We start from the raw sequence: 14,377 nt of genomic DNA, 5'->3' as shown, positions 1-14,377 counted from the left end.
CCACTGGCAATGCGTTCCATGCACCCACCACCCTCTGCGTAAAGAACTTTCCACGCATATCCCCCTAAACTTTTCCCCTTTCACTTTGAACTCGTGTCCCCTTGTAATTGAATCCCCCACTCTGGGAAAAAGCTTCTCGCTATCCACCCTGTCTATACCTCTCATGATTTTGTACACCTCAATCAGGTCCCCCCTCAACCTCCGTCTTTCTAATGAAAATAATCCTAATCTACTCAACCTCTCTTCATAGCTAGCGCCCTCCATACCAGGCAACATCCTGGTGAACCTCCTCTGCACCCTCTCCAAAACATCCACATCCTTTTGGTAATGTGGCGACCAGAACTGCACGCAGTATTCCAAATGTGGCCGAACCAAAGTCCTATACAACTGTAACATGACCTGCCAACTCTTGTACTCAATACCCCGTCCGATGAAGGAAAGCATGCCGTATGCCTTCTTGACCACTCTATTGACCTGCGTTGCCACCTTCAGGGAACAATGGACCTGAACACCCAAATCTCTCTGTACATCAATTTTCCCCAGAACTTTTCCATTTACTGAATAGTTCACTCTTGAATTGGATCTTCCAAAATGCATCACCTCGCATTTGCCCTGATTGAACTCCAGTTGCCATTTCTCTGCCCAACTCTCCAGTCTATCTATATTCTGCTGTATTCTCTGACAGTCCCCTTCACTATTTGCTACTCCACCAATCTTAGTGTCGTCTGCAAACTTGCTAATCAGACCACCTATACTTTCCTCCAAATCATTTATGTATATCACAAACAACAGTGGTCCCAGCACGGATCCCTGTGGACCACCACTGGTCACACGTCTCCATTTTGAGAAACTCCCTTCCACTGCTACTCTCTGTCTCCTGTTGCCCAGCCAGTTCTTTATCCATCTAGCTAGTACACCTTGGACCCCATGCGCATTCACTTTCTCCATCAGCCTACCATGGGGAACCTTATCAAACGCCTTACTGAAGTCCATGTATACGACATCTACAGCCCTTCCCTCATCAATCAACTTTGTCACTTCCTCAAAGAATTCTATTAAATTGGTAAGACATGACCTTCCCTGCACAAAACCATGTTGCCTATCACTGATAAGCCCATTTTCTTCCAGATGGGAATAGATCCTATCCCTCAGTATCTTCTCCAGCAGCTTCCCTACCACTGACGTCAGGCTCACCGGTCTATAATTACCTGGATTATCCCTGCTACCCTTCTTAAACAAGGGGACAACATTAGCAATTCTCCAGTCCTCCGGGACCTCACGCGTGTTTAAGGATGTTGCAAAGATATCTGTTAAGGCCCCAACTATTTCCTCTCTCGCTTCCCACAGTAACCTGGGATAGATCCCATTCGGACCTGGGGACTTGTCCACCTTAATGCCTTTTAGAATACCCAACACTTCCTCCCTCCTTATGCCGACTTGACCTAGAGTAATCAAACATCTGTCCCTAACCTCAACATCCGTCATGTCCCTCTCCTCGGTGAATACCGATGCAAAGTACTCATTTAGAATCTCACCCATTTTCTCTGACTCCACGCATAACTTTCCTCCTTTGTCCTTGAGTGGGCCAATCCTTTCTCTAGTTACCCTCTTGCTCCTTATATATGAATAAAAGGCTTTGGGATTTTCCTTAACCCTGTTTGCTAAAGATATTTCATGACCCCTTTTCGCCCTCTTAATTCCTCGTTTCAGATTGCGCCTACAATCCCGATATTCTTTCAAAGCTTCATCTTTCATCAGCCGCCTACACCTTATGTATGCTTCCTTTTTCCTCTTAGCTGGTTTCACAATTTCACCTGTCATCCATGGTTCCCTAATCTTGCCATTTCTATCCCTCATTTTCACAGGAACATGTCTCTCCTGCACGCTAATCAACCTCTCTTTAAAAGCCTCCCACATATCAAATGTGGATTTATCTTCAAACAGCTGCTCCCAATCTACATTTCTCAGCTCCTGCCGAATTTTGGTATAGTTGGCCTTCCCCCAATTTAGCACTCTTCCTTTAGGACCACTCTCGTCTTTGTCCATGAGTATTCTAAAACTTACGGAATTGTGATCACTATTCCCAAAGTAGTCCCCGACTGAAACGTCAACCACCTGGCCGGGCTCATTCCCCAACACCAGGTCCAGCATGGCCCCTTCCCGAGTTGGACTATTTACATACTGCTCTAGAAAACCCTCCTGGACGCTCCTTACAAATTCTGCTCCATCGAGACCTCTAACACTAAGTGAATCCCAGTCAATGTTGGGAAAATTAAAATCTCCTATCACCACCACCTTGTTGCTCCTACAGCTTTCCATAATCTGTTTACATATTTGTACCTCTATCTCACGCTCGCTGTTGGGAGGCCTGTAGTACAGCCCCAACATTGTTACCGCACCCTTCCTATTTCTGAGTTCTGCCCATATTGCCTCACAGCTCGAGTCCTCCATAGTGCCTTCCTTCAGCACAGCTGTGATATCCTCTTTGACCAGTAATGCAACTCCTCCACCCCTTTTACCTCCCTCTCTATCCCGCCTGAAGCATCGGTATCCTGACATATTTAGTTGCCAATCATGCCCTTCCCTTAACCAAGTCTCAGTAATAGCAATAACATCATACTCCCAGGTACTAATCCAAGCCCTAAATTCATCTGCCTTACCTATTACACTTCTTGCATTAAAACAAATACACCTCAGATCACCAGTCCCTGGACATCTTTCACATCCTGACATCGGACAATAATGAAATCAAGATGATGCCAGTGGGTGGAACAGGGGTGTTGCCAGGTCACTTTCCATCTGTCCTTCATCGGAAACAGCATGCTGGTGATGACTAAGTTGTGATTTCTGCAAAACTCTAACAACAGCCATCCATTTGAATTCATAGCTCCAAAACCATGGCCCTGAATCAAAGTCTTTACCACTGCATGCATTGAAATCTTTTAAAAGAGATATTTTGTCACTGTCTAGTAAATATGTCAACAGTTGATCAAGTTCATCAGAAAATCTTTCCCTTTTCTCCAATTCATTGGACATCATTGGAGCATAAGCACTGATGAAGGTACAAAAACCTACTGGATTTATTAGGATATGTACAGACATGTGTCTTTCTGAGTGACACTCGGGTTCACCAATTATCTCACCCAACTCCATGTTCCTGCCTTGTCCCATCAGGCATTCCAGACCAGTAGAATGTGTGGTCATTTTCACAGAGCAAACCAGTTCCTGTGAACCTTGTTTCACTCAGTGCTGCAACATAAATGTTCATACGGGACAAAATAATACTTTTGGTCAGAAAACGTAGGGGGTGAGGCAAGACTTTTTTAGGCCTCCTTTTATCAGGCCGTCCCATGCAGAGGGCAAGCAGACCATCTCTAAATAGAGGTGCGTTATTTAACAGCATTTAAAACTAAACTTAAACAAGAAAAAACATTTTCGCTGCATTCACATTGATGACTTGAGAGAATTCAGAAGAATTTCAACTCCATTTCAAACTTCAGTTTTAATATCCTACAAGGTCAGCATTTCTGTTCACTCTTTTGATGTTGGGAACTGCCAAACAATCATCCTTCATATTTATATACAATTCATCGATGAAAAATTCTGGGAGATAGGAAAATATTGCACAGAAGTGTCAAGTACAAAATCCAGAAAATAAATATTTCTTTACTGAGAAACATTTGCAAGAGAGCATTGCCCATTTTCGTCAAGGGCCAGAAAATGTCACCTATCTGATCAGTAAGTAAATAAAACAATTCCAACTTTATTCCCCCTTTCAGTATATATTTTTTTTGTACAGCTAAACAAGTTAAATAAAGTTACAACAAAATAATATACATCAAAAATGATTCATAGAGGCATAGAGCACAAAAGCAGGGAAGTTATGCTGAATCTTTATAACGCTCTGGTTAAGCCCAACTAGAGTATTGCGTTCAGTTCTGCTTACCACACTTTAGGAAAGATGTGAGGGTCATTGAAAGAGTGCAGAGATTTACAAGAATGGTTCCAGGGATGGGGAATTTTCGATACAAGGTTAGGTTGGAAAAGCTGGGCTTGTTTTCTTTGCAGCAAAGGAGATTGAGGGGAGATTTGATAGAAGTGTACAAGATTAGGACAGGCTTAGATAAGTTAGACAAGGAAAAACTGTTCCCATTAACTGATGATACAAGGACTAGGGACACAGATTGAAGGTTTTGGGTGGAGTTGCAGGGGGAATGTGAGGAAGAACTTTATTACGCAGCAAGTTGTAATGATCTGGAACTTGCTCCCCAAGAGGATGGCGGAAAAAGAGATTATCAATGATTTCAAAAAGAAATTGGATGGGCACTGGAAATAAGCTGGCAGGGCTACAGGGATTGAGCCAGGAAGTGGGACTGACTGGATTGCTCTGCAGAGAGCCGGCATGGACTTGATGGGCTGAATGGCCTCCTTCTATGCGATAATTGACTCTATGACTCTGAAAATGGTCATTCTCTTCCCCCACCCAAATTTAAAGTATTAATTTCATGCTCCATTAAAAGCCACCCAACTAACTCCTACCCTGCCCACAAACAAAACAATATTGATTTTCCAGTAATCCACATTTTCAAGCCCTGATCGCAATAATGACTCAATTTTTTTCCAAAAATATACTTTATTCATAAAATCTATAAAAATACATCATATAACAGTTCAAATCTGACATTACATAATGTGCAATACAGATCAGTTTCTTTCAATACAGTAGAGGTGCCTCACTACACTTGCCCATACAGGTTATATTTACAATTTACATTTATATTGTGTGTCAAACATTCTCTGGTGCATACAGCCCGAGGTGTTTTACATGGTTTCCAGCCCCTTGATATACTATGGCAGGAAGGCCTTAGTGGCCTTTTCCGATTGAGCCTTTGCGGCAGCTGCCCCAACGTTTAGTCCCTCAGTATGTAGTCCTGGAGCTTGGAACGTGCCAGTCTCCAAACCTCCGTCATCGACAGCTCTTTGCACTGGGTGACCAGCAAGTTTCGGGCAGACAAAAGAGCGTCTTTCACTGAGTTGATGGTCCTCCAGCAGCAGTTGATGTTTACCTCAGTTTGCGTCCTTGGGAATAGCCCGTACAGCACTAAGTCCTACATTATGGAGTTGCTCGGGATGAACCTCTACAAAAACCACAGCATCTCTTTCCAGCTTTGCAAAGATGCATTCTAGAAGGAGGTGGGTGACAGTCTCTTCCCCACCACAGCCACCTCAAGGGTAACGTGTATTGGCGCTGAGACTCTGATCGCGAAGGATCTGACGGGGAGAGCCGTTCCTACCTTCAGCCAAGCTACGTCTTGGTGCTTATTTGAAAGTTCTGGCAACAAGGCATTCTGTCAAATGAGTTTGACACTCTGTTCAGGGAACGATCCGACAGGATCCACCATCTCTTTATCCTGCAGGACCTCAAGGGCATTATGTGCAGACCACTGCTTGATGGACTTGTCGTCAAAGGTGTTTTTCTGTACAACCTCTTCCACGAAGGACAGGTGGTACAACATGGTTTAACTGAATGAAGTGTTCTGCAACAATGTGGCCAGACCCATCCTTTGCAACAACAGGGACAGATAAGCCACACACAACGGTGGCCATCAGGATGAGGGCGACGTTGGGTATGTCTTTCCCCCCTTTATCTGGAGATTTGTTCATCTTGTCCCTATGGACACAGTCCATTTTCGATCTCCAGATAAAAGAGACGATGGCTTGGGCCAGACCTACACCATGTACTGCAACACTGAGAGCACCTCACACCTGATGACCAATTTCTTACCTGCAAGGGAGAGGGAGCATCACCTAGTTTCTGTTTCACCTTGGCTATACACTCCTTCCAGTTTTTGGCACATGGCCTGGCATCTCCGAACCATATATCCAGCACCTTCAGGTAGTCTGACCTGACGATGAAGGGGACAAAGGGTCATTCAGTTCAGTTCTCAAAGAGCATGGCCTTGAATTTACTATGATTTACTTTGGCTCCCAATTCCTGTTTGAACTGGTCGCAGATGCTCATCAGTCTGCGCACCAACAATGGATCCCAGCAGAAGACGGAGACATCATCCACGTACAGGGAGGCTCTGACCCGCGTGCCTCCACTGCCTGGGATTGTCAACCCTCTTATACCCGCATCCTTCCAGATGGACTCAGCAAAAGGTTCAATACAGCACATGAACAAGATAGGAAGAGAGAGGACAGCTCTGCCTGACTTCAGATTTGATTAGAAGGCTTTCCAATTCCCACCCATTGATTGAAACTGTGCTACTGATGTTTGTGTAGAGCAGTTGAATCCAATTGCGGATTCTCTCCTCAAACCCCTTTTCGGAGAGCATGTCCATCATGTAGGTAGGCGATATTCTGTCAAAGGCCATCGCTTGGTCCAAGTTGATGAGGCGGGTGTCCACCTCTCTGTCCTGCACATAAGTGATCATATCCCCGAGTAGCGCAAGGCTATCAGAGATCTTCCTGCTGGGTACAACGCAGGTCTGGTCAGGGTGGATCACCTACTCAGAGCAGACTTGACTCGATTGGCGATGACCTTAGAATTTTGTAGTCCACATCAAACAGTGAAATGGACTGCCAATTTCTGATCTCCTCCCTCTCCCCCTTCCACTTGTGGATAGATGAGGGTGATGATGCCTTTCCTCATGAATTCTGACATGCAACTGGCCAGAAGCATACTGTCATACACTTCCAGCAGGTCTGGGCCGATCCAGTCCCACAGAATCGAATACAACTCGACCGGTAAGTCGTCACTTTTGGGAATTTTACTCATCTCGAAGGATCTGACGGCCTTTGTCAGCTCATCTAGAGATAGCAGTTTGTCCACTCTCCCCTACGGACTGTCTTCTAAGATCTCCATGATAGAGAACAGGAAGGAAGCTCTGGGAGGTCATGCTGTCTGTGGGCTTCATGTCATACAGCCCCACATAAAAGGATTGCTGATCCTTAGTATTGCTGATCCTTAGAATGTCAGGCTGCGATGATGTTATGGAGTCATCCTCTTCCTTCAGGCTGCTGATCACAGAGCTCTCTCTGTACCTTTTGAAAGAAGAAGCGCGAGCACATCTCATCCTGCTCCACAGAGTGGACTCCGGGACCGGAAGATAATTTTGGAGGTCTCGCAGCAAAGAGCGAGGCCTGCTGGCTCATCACCTCTTGGAGATCCTCCTTGACATTGACCCCCACAACTCCAGCAACAGCAGATTCTGCATGCTTTTCTGGAGTCGGGACATTTCCCTCTGTCTCTCTTGCCTTTTGAACACAATTGAGGAAGAAGAACCTGTTGATGTTCACCTTGATCGCTTCCCATAGTGCATCAGGGACTCAAAGAAGGGTTGCATGTTTCTCCAACCTTTATACTCCCATTTGAGTTCCTCGATATTCTCTGGAATCAGCAGTTTCATGTTCAGACTTCATGCCCCCCTGCCAACTCTCTGTTCTTCTAACAATTAGCCTGTAGGAGGCAGTGGTCAGAGAAGAACACTGGCTTGATGTCAGTTGATCTGGCTGTGAACACTTGGGACACAAACAGGAAGTCTATCCTGGAACTGACGGACATGTCCAGCCTTGACCAGGTATATCTACGGGGCACTCTGTCTGCAGGGTCGCTGAAGACATCGTGCAGCTTGGCATCTTTTACCACTTCCATCAGGAGTCTGGACAGGGCACCCAGTTTTCTGTCAGTCCTGCCAGATTGTCGAATTGCATCGATGATGCAGTTGAAGTCATCACCTAGAATAACCGGCCTGGATGTCACCAGCAGCAGTGGGAGTTGCTGGAGGATGGGCAGCCGCTCGCTCTTTAGAACCAGGGCACGCACGTTGATTAACTGGAGCAGAAGGTTTTTGCACATTATGTCTGCTACAAGGAGGCGACTGCCCATCATCTCCTTAAATTCAGTGATGGTAAAGTTCCTCCCTGCAGCAGAATACCCAGGCCAGAGGGGGAATTATTTCCTCCTGACCAGATCAAAAGCCTGTGGGACCAGTATCACGGCAATTGCCTGTAGGTGCTGAGGTACAGTATTCTTCACTCCTGCAGAAATAGGTCAGCGTTGACCTTGGCGAGGTACCCGAAGGCTGAAGCACATCACGTAGCGGCCTTGACGCTACGCACGTTAATGGAGGCAATCTTTAGACCCATTAAAACTGTGCTTCGCTTACCAGTCGTCTGTGCTAGTCCCAGCATGTGTCTGCACACCTGGTTGGGTTTAGAAAACCATCCTGATCGCTCACTGGGGGAGGGGTGGGGGGAGGGGTTGTTCTGCCGAGGTGACATCAGGGTGGTTGGGGGGGGGGGGGGGGGGGTTGGTGGTGTCATGCAAGCAGGAAGGCTTGGGATGTCGTCTGTTGGTGCTGCCTTTCCCTCTGTTTCTCATCGAGGACGTTGCTGCTCCCGGCTTTCTGGAGCTGGGGTGCGTGGGCACCTCGTAACATTTGGTGCCCTCTAGCTAGGGGGGCGCTGGGCATCTCACTGCACTCACCGCTTTGGATTTGGGGTGTGCTGGGCCTTCGCTGCTTCCAGTGTTTCGGAGCTTGGTGGTGGGGGGGGGGGGGGGGGAGGAGGGTGGTCTCCTTTAATTAGGTAACACTTTGATCCAAAATTATTCTCTCCACTTTGGTTTCTTTTTTGTACCTGTACTATCTGCCTCCTCAAACCCACTAATGTCCCTGTCTCAGCTTTACAAAATTAAAGTTTTCTTCCATCTATTCACCCTCTCCAGATATAAGGTACTCCAGGTGAGAGAGCGCGCTGGAGAATATGGAATCCAAATTTGGACTAAAACTAGATTGTAATTTAACACTACCACAGGAAACACATAAAATTACAAAGTTATACGATGGAAATGGGCCATTGGGCCTAACCAGTCCATGGCCATGCCTACTCTTCAAGCAAATAGTCTTAATCACCATTTACTCACCCCATTCTCATATCGCTTTATCTCCTTTTCCTTCATCCATCTACCCAATCTAACTCTGTGTAAAGAAGTTTCTCTTGCTCTCCATGCTAAATCACTTACATATAATCCTGTATACATGGCAACTTCTCTTTATCACTCTACTACTGGAAGTATAACTTCTATCATATCACTCCATAATCTGGGTTGTTTTCATATAAAAAGACCCAATTATTCCTGCAAGTCTTTTTGTATTTGTAGGCTTCCTCCTGAGGTCCCCAGGATCACAGACGCCAGTCTTCAGCCAATTCGATTCACTCCACGTGATATCAAGGAACAGTTGAGCGCATTGGATACAGCAAAGGCTGTGGGACCTGACAAACTCCCGGCTGTAGTTTTGTGTTCCAGAACTAGCCATGCCTAAGCCAAGTTGTTCCAATACAGCTACACCACTGGCATCTATCTGACAAAGTGAAAAATTGCCCACAGTTCCCTGTCCACAATAAACAAGACAAATCCAATCCAGCCAATTACTACCCTATCAGTCTACTCTCAATCATTAGCAAACTGATGGAAAGTGTTGTCGACAGTCGACAATGCTATCAAGGGTGATGCTCAGTTTGGGTTCCACCAGGATCAGTTGGCTCCAGACCTCATTAAAGCCTTGGTCCAAACATGGACAAAAGAGATGAATTCCAGGGGTGAGGTGAGAATGACTGCCCTGGACATCAAGGCCATATCTGACCACATCTAGCATCAAAGAGCCCTAGTTATATTGAAGTCAATGGAAATCAGGAGAAATCTCCTTGGACTCATACATAGCAGAAAGGAAGATGGTTATGCGCTAGGCCCATCACCTCAGCCAGGACATCGCTGCAAAAGTTTCTCAGGGCAGCATCCTAGGCCCAATCGTTTTCAGCTGCTTATCAAGGACCTTCCCGCCATCATGTGGTCAGAAGTGGGGATGTTCGCCGATGATTGCAGTGTTCAGTTCCATTTGTAAACCCTCTGAGAGTGAAGCAGTCTGTGCCAGCATGCAGCAAAATATGGACAACATTCAGGCTTGGGCTGATATTCATGCCACACAAGTGGCAGACAATGACCATTTCCAACAAGAGAGAATCTAACCATCTCCCCTTGACATTCAATGGTATTACCACTGCTGAATTCTCCCACCATCTACATCCTGGGGTGGTGGGGGTGGGGGGGGGGGCGTGGGGGTGGTGTCACCATTACCAGAAACTTAACTAGGCTAAGTCACATAAATACTGTGGCTACAAGAGCAGGTCAGAGGCTGGGTATTCTGCAGTGAGTAACTCACATGCAGGCTCCCCAAAGCCTTTCTACCAACTACAAGGCATAAGTCAGGAGTGTGACGGAATACTCCCCACTTGCCTGGATGAATGCAGCTCCAAAAGCACTCAAGAAGTTTGTCACCATCCAAGACAAAGCAGCCTGCTTGATTAACAGCCCATCTACCACTTTAAACATTCACTTCCTCCACCACTGCTGTACTGTGGATACAGTGTGTACCATCTACAAGACGCACTGTTGCAAAGTGCAAAGGCCCCTTTGACAGCAACTTCCAAACCTGCAACCTTTACTGCCTGGAACAACAGGTTCAGCAGATGCATCGGAACACCACCACCTGCAAGTTCCCCTCCAAGTTACACACCATCCTGATTTGGAAATACATTGCTGTTCCTTCATCGTTGCTGGGTCAAAATCCTGGACCTCCCTACCTAACTGCACTGTGGATATACCTACAGCAGTTCAAGAAGGTGGCTCATCACCACCTGCGCAAGGGCAATTAGGGATGGTTAATAAATACTGGCGTTTCCAGTGACGCCCACATCCCATGAACAAGTTTTTAAAAAAAGACATCCTAGTGAATCTGCACTACACTCTTGCTAAAGCCTTAATATTCGTCTGATACTGTGAAGTCCAATAATGCACACAATACTCCAAGGTCTTACTCATGTTTTATATAGGCTCATTATTACCTCTCGACTTTTTATACAGTATACTTTATGATAAAACTTAGAATTACATTAGCTATTTTTAAGGCCTTGATCAACCTGAGGTGCTGCCTTTAATGTCCTGTGAATCTGTACCTCAAATCCCTCTGCTTTCGCAGCACTGAGCTTATTCCCATTCAGAATATAATTGCTATTATTTTTTAAAACCAATATGTACCACTTCAACATTTATTAACGTTAAATTCCATCTGCCATTTTTTAGCCTATTTTACCATCTTATCAATATTCCTGTGAAGTTTCCTTTGGTTTTCTAAAGAATTACTTATACCTTCTATTTGGCATCATCTGCAACTTTCGACGACACTTCATCTAGGTCTATATTCAAACCATTAATACATATAGAATAACCAAAGAACTGAATCTTTTTGGTATCACAACCTATTTCCAACCAATCTAAAAATCTATTAACTCCTACTTTCAGTTTTCTCTCTTCTAACCATTTTTTTTTTAATGTAAAAGCAAAATACTGCAGATGCTGGAAATCTGAAATAAAATCAGAAAATACTCAGATCAGGCAGCATCTGTGCACAGAGAAGCCCTAGATTGCTATCCTTTACCCAGTACCATACCCAGTATTCTTCTCTAACAACCTCCCAAATGAAACCTTATTTACAATTTGCTTCATCAAGTTTACACTGGAGAAGGGGAAATTAGCCAAAGTTACTATTGCTAATCATTTGCCAGTTACCCCTGCTGGAAATTACATTAGATTAGAACATTACAGCGCAGTACAGGCCCTTCGGCCCTCGATGTTGCGCCGACCTGTGAAACCATCTGACCTCCATTTTCATCCATATGTCTACCCAATGACCACTTAAATGCCCTTAAAGTTGGCGAGTCTACTACTGTTGCAGGCAGGGCGTTCCACGCCCCTACTACTCTCTGAGTAAAGAAACTACCTCTGACCTCTGTCCTATATCTATCACCCCTCAACTTAAAGCTATGTCCCCTCGTGTTTGCCATCACCATCCGAGGAAAAAGACTCTCACTATCCACCCTATCTAACCCTCTGATTATCTTATATGTCTCTATTAAGTCACCTCTCCTCCTCCTTCTCTCCAACGAAAACAACCTCAAGTCCCTCAGCCTTTCCTCGTAAGACCTTCCCTCCATACCAGGCAACATCCTAGTAAATCTACTCTGCACCCTTTCCATAGCTTCCACATCCTTCCTATAATGCGGTGACCAGAACTGCACGCAATACCCCAGGTGCGGTCTCACCAGAGTTTTGTACAACTGCAGCATGACCTCGTGGCTCCGAAACTCGATCCCCCTACTAATAAAAGCTAACACACCATATGCCTTCTTAACAGCCCTATTAACCTGGGTAGCAACCTTCAGGCATTTATGCACCTGGACACCAAGATCTCTCTGTTCATCTACACTACCAAGAATCTTCCCATTAGCCCAGTACTCTGCATTCCTGTTACTCCTTCCAAAGTGAATCACCTCGCACTTTTCCGCATTAAACTCCATTTGCCATCTCTCAGCCCAGCTCTGCAGCCTATCTATGTCCCTCTGAACCCTACAACATCCTTCGGCACTATCCACAACTCCACCGACCTTAGTGTCATCCGCAAGTTTACTAACCCACCCTTCTACACCCTCTTCCAGGTCATTTATAAAAATGACAAACAGCAGTGGCCCCAAAACAGATCCTTGCGGTACACCACTAGTAACTAAAATCCAGGATGAACATTTGCCATCAACCACCACCCTCTGTCTTCTTTCAGCTAGCCAATTTCTGATCCAAAGCTCTAAATCACCTTCAACCCCATACTTCCGTATTTTCTGCAATAGCCTACCATGGGGAACCTTATCAAACGCCTTACTGAAATCCATATACACCACATCCACTGCTTTACCCTCATCCACCTGTTTGGTCACCTTCTCGAAAAACTCAATAAGGTTTGTGAGGCACGACCTACCCGTCACAAAACCGTGCTGACTATCGCTAATGAACTTATTCTTTTCAAGATGATTATAAATCCTGTCTCTTATAACCTTTTCCAACATTTTACCCACAACCGAAGTAAGGCTCACAGGTCTATAATTACCAGGGCTGTCTCTACTCCCCTTCTTGAACAAGGGGACAACATTTGCTATCCTCCAGTCTTCCGGCACTATTCCTGTCGACAATGACGACATAAAGATCAAGGACAAAGGCTCTGCAATCTCCTCCCTAGCTTCCCAGAGAATCCTAGGATAAATCCCATCTGGCCCAGGGGACTTATCTATTTTCACACTTTCCAAAATTGATAACACCTCCTCCTTGTGAACCTCAATCCCATCTAGCCTAGTAGCCTGAATCTCAGTATTCTCCTCGACAACATTTTCTTTCTCTACTGTAAATACTGACGCAAAATATTCATTTAACACTTCCCCTACCTCCTCTGATTCCACACACAACTTCCCAGAGAAGGACAGGATCAATCTTGACTGCTTTATTCCCCATGGTCAGATATTCTGTGGAGACTAACCATCTTGCTTCACACATCACGAATGCTGACTTGATTGGAGGACTCCTCATGCGCATTGCACTTCCACCCAGTATAAATCACCAGTTTATTAATTCATTTAATTTTGCAGCAGAAAAGGAGGTAATTTGGCTTTACATCCTGCAACAGTTCTCTGAAAAAGCTGTCCACTTATTTCAATTTCCTTGCCCTTTTAACATGCTTCTCTAATCCCCCCACAAATACTCATATACTGAAGCTATTGTGGATTTTCCTTACTTAGGATACACAGCACAGAAAGAGGCCATTCGGCCCAACGACTCCATGCCGGTGTTTATGCTCCTCCTACCATCTTTCCTCATCTATCAGCATAACCCTCTTATTCCCTTCTCCTTCATATGATTACCAAGCCTCCCCTGAAATGCATCTATTCACTTCAACCACTCCCTGCAGTAGCAAGTTCCATATTCTCACCACTCTCTGGGTAAAAAATTTTCTCTGAATTCCCTATTGGATTTCTTGGTGACTATCTTATATTGATGGCCACTAGTTTTGCTCATCCATACAAGTGAAAATATTCTGTGTCTACTCTCCATCAAAACCATTCATAATTCTGAAAACAGCTGTTCGGTCATGCCTTTTCAAGAGAAGCCTATTCATCCTTTCCTGATAGGTATACTCCCACATTTCTGGTATCATTCTTGTAAATCATTTTTGCATCCTCTCCAGTGTTTTTATAACTTTTTTATAATATGGCAAGCAGAATTGCACACAGTTATCCGGTTGTGAACATAAGAACATAAATAGGAGCACAGCATCTGGCATCTCGAGTCTTCTACACCACTGAACATAATCACGGCCGATCTTCCAACTCAACTCCACTTTCGCGTCCACTCCCCATATGCCTCGATGCCCTGAGACACCAAAAAGTTGTCTATCCCAGCCTTAAATATACTCTATGATGGAGCATTCCCAAC

General features: G+C 45.0%; 1 protein-coding gene across 8 annotated transcripts in view; it reads right to left on the bottom strand.

The window, feature by feature from the left end:
- zbtb20 (zinc finger and BTB domain containing 20) overlaps positions 1–14,377 on the bottom strand; it is a 355,462-nt gene that overhangs the window by 303,414 nt on the left and 37,671 nt on the right. For 2 of the 8 annotated variants that reach the window (XM_068040587.1, XM_068040586.1), the window contains exon 2: positions 5,786–5,906. The exons of the other annotated variants lie outside the window; for them this stretch is intronic. The gene's annotated coding sequence lies outside the window, so the exon portion shown is untranslated. The remainder of the gene's footprint in view (positions 1–5,785; positions 5,907–14,377) is intronic. 8 annotated transcript variants of the gene reach the window in all.

Source organism: Heterodontus francisci, chromosome 10 (assembly GCF_036365525.1).
Source record: "Heterodontus francisci isolate sHetFra1 chromosome 10, sHetFra1.hap1, whole genome shotgun sequence".
Taxonomy (NCBI): domain Eukaryota; kingdom Metazoa; phylum Chordata; class Chondrichthyes; order Heterodontiformes; family Heterodontidae; genus Heterodontus; species Heterodontus francisci.
The sequence above is the reverse complement of the archived record's forward strand: the minus strand, read 5'-3'. Positions and strand labels throughout refer to the sequence as shown.